Genomic DNA, 5,454 nt, shown 5'->3' with positions numbered 1-5,454 from the left:
AGGTATTTCAAGTTCTCTTCGTCTTACTTTTTGTCACCTTCCCTTACGCGGAATTTTTTTATGTACCCTAAAGCCTCGTGGTGACCTTAAAAACCGGAAGTGACCTCAGCCGACCGAAATTGGAAGCAGGGGAATGTCGTCTGCCAATTAAAGCTAGATTTCGCTCTTTCTGTGAAAGTTGCCAATGACGAGAAAAGTTCTCGTTTTGGAGGCAAAATGTACAACTGAGTGGTCAAGTAGCACACTCATTCGTTCTCTATAAATAGTCGCAAAAACCTCAGATTATTACTTAGTGTATCTAGATGTGGTTTTAAAAAAATAGGACATTTGCAATTTATATAGATAGAGATCTTATAAAGTAGCTTATAAGTGCTTGATTCGACCAGGCTTAATTTGGTTAGAGATACAACCTGAAAAATTTGATCGGCGGTTGCCGTGATTGCTACTTTTTAAAGTATTAGGAACCAACTGTCTATGAACGTTTAATCATTACTTAGCAAGGAAAAGTTTTCTCAGAATGTGCCCTCTTTTCAGAAAATTTTAAATCCTTCATTTAAAATTTTCTGAAAAGAATGCATCACTCAGGAGGCAATCCATTAGAACACTTTTTGTTCCTTTGTTCATCTATATATCAAAATAATTCAAAAAAGTTGTTATTCTTAAGACTGGAAAAGATGACTGTAAATTGGTTAATTTAAACACTATTACAACTGATTTCTCTTCGCAAAAAAAAAATCATTTAAAATTTTCTGAACAGAAAGCACAGCCATTGGGCCACTCTATAAGGACACTTTTTGTAACAATGCGAGTCCTTTTCAAAACATTTTAAATCATTAATTTGGAAATACATTTCTTTCTGCATTTATAACTTTTATGTGAATTTGGTGACTATTTTCGTTTTCACAAATTTATCATTTTTAGGATAGTTTTGATGTATTTTTTATCACTGTTTCATATTCAGTTATACAATAAAAAAGCATGTTCTTTATGAAAATATTTAGTTTCGACGTCGTACGTCGTGTTATCTACGAATATGCCCACTCGTAAACAGAATGAGCTGGTGGAAATTTAGTCTATAAGCTTTACACTAAAATTAGAGATTTATTTCAAATTGTTTTAACTATCTACCAGTTTGTCCATTTTTGTGTTTGGGACTCTTTACGTCAAAAATGCAACGAGCTGGACAAATGAATTCCGATGTATGTTTTTGCATTTTTAACTTGAGATCTGTTATAAATTAAGATTTAATGGAAATTAAATAAAATACTAATTTATTTTAACAGAATCTCAAGATTTTATTATTTCTGTTTTGACTTCAGATTTTTTTTAAATGTAATAATTTTTAAATAATAATAACTTTTTTATAAAATGAAGGAATTGTATTTTAATTGTTTTTTTCTTGATAGATAATAATGAAGGAGAGGAGTTTAAACGTTTACAAATGCTGTTCTGAATTACAGTGATCTGATATATATTTGCAGCTCATTAGTTCATCTCTAGTCCCTTAGCTGCCAACAACAAAAGATTTACTTCCTCAGAAATAAGTAACATCTAACGAAATTAATTTAACTGTTTTCTCTTAAAATGTTTGTCAAAAATCACAGTAAACTAGCAAATATTATGAATAAGACTTTATTATAAAAATTTTTTCATGCTGATGTCAAGCTTTAGTCAAATTTTATATCTAGCTTTTTCTAGAAATAAAAAATTATTTTTGATATTTAAATATCTTTATTTATTTATTTATTTATTTTGTTATTTTTTTCTGAAGAAATGGCAACAAAATAGAAGTTCACTATTGAAAAATAAATTTAGCTAAAGATATAATAATAATAATAAATTTCTATCAGATACTTTTTGTAGCAGTTTTTTTTAATGCGTGTAGGATGACTTCACGTTTATTCCAGCTGGTCAGAAAAGAATTGATCTCGCCTTTGACAAGACAGAATGTCAGATTCTCAAGCGAAATTCCTCGCAACGAAATAACCAAGAGTAAAGAAAAGAAATTTACGCTTGTCCTGACGGCTATCGCAGCATTCATACCAGGAGTTTATGTTGGCCATGCTTTGAGCGAACACAAAAAATATCAGGAAAAAGAGAAAAAGGAGGAAAAGGGGGACACGAAAAATAAGCAGAATGAAAAAGAACAATAAACTATGACTAACTGTGACTAATGATCTGTAAAAAAAGGATAGTACAAGATAAACAAGCCATAACTCCATAACTCTATATAATAGATCCATCATATATTTGTAAGTCTTTTGCAGTACTAGCTTGTGTATAATAATAAGCCAATAATGGATGCAGCTGTATTTATAATCCTTTTCCACTTGACAAATTCCTGAGTTTTGGAAGTTGCTAATGTAAGTTGTTGAGTGATGGATTGTAATAAACAGCTCTGTGAGGCCTATTGCCACGTTAATGCTCTTTCATAATATTAAAATAAATTGTTCCTAACAGATATGGAGGGCTTTTCTTTACTATCCAAATAGCAATTAATATTAGGGTCCAGTTTCTCACCAAATATAATAAAATCATGCCCAAATTTCGCCTTCTTTTATTGCCATCCAATGGCCATTGCGCTAAGCAATGGTCATAAACGCCTTTTAAGATTGCAATAAAAAATACATTTGTCACCAGGATTTTAATACAAAATAATTCAACTTGTACTCTTGTCTAATCTAAAAATTTCATATTAATCAAAAGTTTGGGTTAGATATAAAATGATTTCCTGGTTTTTCACGAAGTATAATAAAATCATGGCAAAGGACCAAAAATACGCCAAATGCCCAGATTTTGGATGACTTCAATAAATACAGAAATTAGAAATGCAATAAAAGCTGTTTATAATATCACATTTCTCAAGAAATAGATTAAGATCTTCAATTTTGGCGAAAGAACATAATTGAAGATTGTAGTGTATCTGTAATCGATGGCAGAAAAGTAAGATCTCCTGATCCATTCTCGGGAACACAAGGACGACTCTTATTTTCACCTTATAATGGTAAATAAGACGTGTGAAAAAGAGAGGTGGGGGAGAGTACGATCGCCTTAGTTCCAGTTCTTTTTCTTTAGTGGTATTTAAACAAAAATTTGCTTAAGAATAAACCTCATGATTTTCATTTTTATAAATATTTAGCAGAAATGTTCTGAAACAAGCCTAATTTGGCATCCATTTCGAGTGATATTTAGCAACTAATAAATTAGGAGTGAGTAAATATAGTTCAAATCTAATATCTTGCACGCCATTGGCAGCATTAGAAGCGGGCGTCTGCTGCGATCCTCCTATGTATTGAATGCAAAATATAAGTTGTGACAGGAAAAGAGCGTTTCATTGCTTCTTCAGTATGTAACGGACCACAATTGTGGCAGCTGTTCTTGATTATATCTGTGTGATCATTTATCAGTGAAAAATAAAATCGCTTTGAGTCAAATTTCTCAAGAATTAGGCCTACGATTTACCTTAATGTTTTGTTCCTTTCCTGCATTTCAGTTACGCATTACAAAATTTGTGTTAAAATATGAACAGTTTGCATCCTTTAACTTACTTTTTCCCTAATAAATTCTTGAATCGAGTAGTGAAATATACAAACTTATTGAAATATAAGCTACTAGTACAAAGTCTTCTGTTTTAATACGGCACGTCATCAGCAACTGCTTTTCTGCTTCGTCAGGCCGCGTTTCTATTCTCAGTGACTTGAAATAAATTGAGGGCTTAGTACTCAATAGGAAGTGAGAAAAACGTGTTATAACAGTGAGATTTGGTATGAAAACTTTGTCTTCTGGTATCGGTCGGCAAAGAAATATTAGTTCATAGTATTCAGGCCTATCTGGCTTTTTTGTTATCATGCCTGCCCTTCCACCAATTAGGCCGGACACTCGGGTGTGTACTGTATTTGATTAATGGAAGAGAGATAGGAATATGTTTTCAGAAAGGGCCGCCAAAGGATATTAAGTTTTCTGTGATAATAAACAAGAGAAGTGCAATATAAATTATTCGTTTAGTTTCTCGTATTGCTGGCAAACTTCTTCCCCAATTACTCTTGTCGATATTAGAAATTCATCCGAAATGCAGCCTGTTTTGAAATACTCTTTTACAAAGATATAATGTTTTGGAATAAAACTCTGAAGATTTTAGGGTTTTAGGAATTGTTGTTTTATGGTGAAATGCATTGCTATGTACACATTTCAGGGAAAAGGTCCGTTGAGGAGGATACAGTGGCAAATTGCACAAGTTTTCAATCTGGATTACGAACACCGCTCTTCAAAAAAAAAAAATCCAGAATAAAAAGCGCGGTAAAACCACACCAAACAATCACATGAAGAGGATACAGTGGCTTATTTTGTTATACACAAGAGTTTCATGCAACCAAGATACACCTGTTTTGGGTACTAAAGTCAATATGCAGTGAAAACTAAGCTTTTTCCAACCACATAACGCTCAGCAACCATTCTGTGTTATGTTCCATTTTTAGCAGCGTGCATGTAGAAAAGATGAGTCTTTCATCTATACATTTCGATAAAATCTGGTAAAATGTATGCATATTGTACGGACACAGAACCATGATTCCATGCAGAATATGGAATCATGGTTTCCGAGCACTAATACTCCTCAAGGATGTCTAGATTGTCAATTCTTCCATGACACTTTTTAAATGATGGAGGCGGTTCGCACTCTAAAATGGTCAACAGCTTCGTGGACAATCTTCCAAATTCTGCTGTTTCTTCAAAACATCGTACTAAATTCAGTATCCTATTCATAAACATGGACCATTTTTGAGCGTTTATGGGAAATTTTCGCAATGCAATATTCATCATTGTTTTAGAACAGTTAAACCACCAATGTTCAATTTGGTACCAGCAGCATGCTGCAGGTTTGAATGAGGAATTTATTTCCAGCCTGTAGTCTGATTTGTACAAAACGTCTCAATATGACGAGTGGACCCCTTTTCTGGATTACTTTTCCTTATTAGAGCAAAATGCTTGACAATATTATAATCACGGTATCTTCATGATATCCTACGTCATTCAGAATATGTGCGGGATTAGTTCCCCTTCTTTACCCTAGATGGCAGCTCTTTCTTGAAAGTTATGCAGAAAATATTTCTTGCTTGCAGTTGAGAAAAAATAGACATTTACGTGAGTGTGAGCGATGAGTAGTGCGCGAGGTAAAACAGAGCAAATTTATTTTAACGATCACGTGGAAAACCTGCGAGTTTTCGACGTATTAGTAGTTTATGAAGAAAATAATTTTTAATTGTCTTAAAGAAATATTCGTAACCGTGCTTACCGGAAATTGTATAAAAATAAGATGTGGCTCTATGCAAATAAATGGATGACGTCAAGAAAACTATTTTCTGCTTTTCCTTGCGTAGAAGCTTTTATTTTTTGCAAACAGGAGCACAAGGTATGTGCTCACGAACAGTGCAAAAATACTTCGTTAGGGAAATGTCC

The sequence above is a fragment of the Argiope bruennichi genome, chromosome 6, assembly GCF_947563725.1.
Source record: "Argiope bruennichi chromosome 6, qqArgBrue1.1, whole genome shotgun sequence".
In the NCBI taxonomy this organism is placed as follows: Eukaryota; Metazoa; Arthropoda; class Arachnida; order Araneae; family Araneidae; genus Argiope; species Argiope bruennichi.
This window is presented reverse-complemented; position numbering follows the sequence as displayed.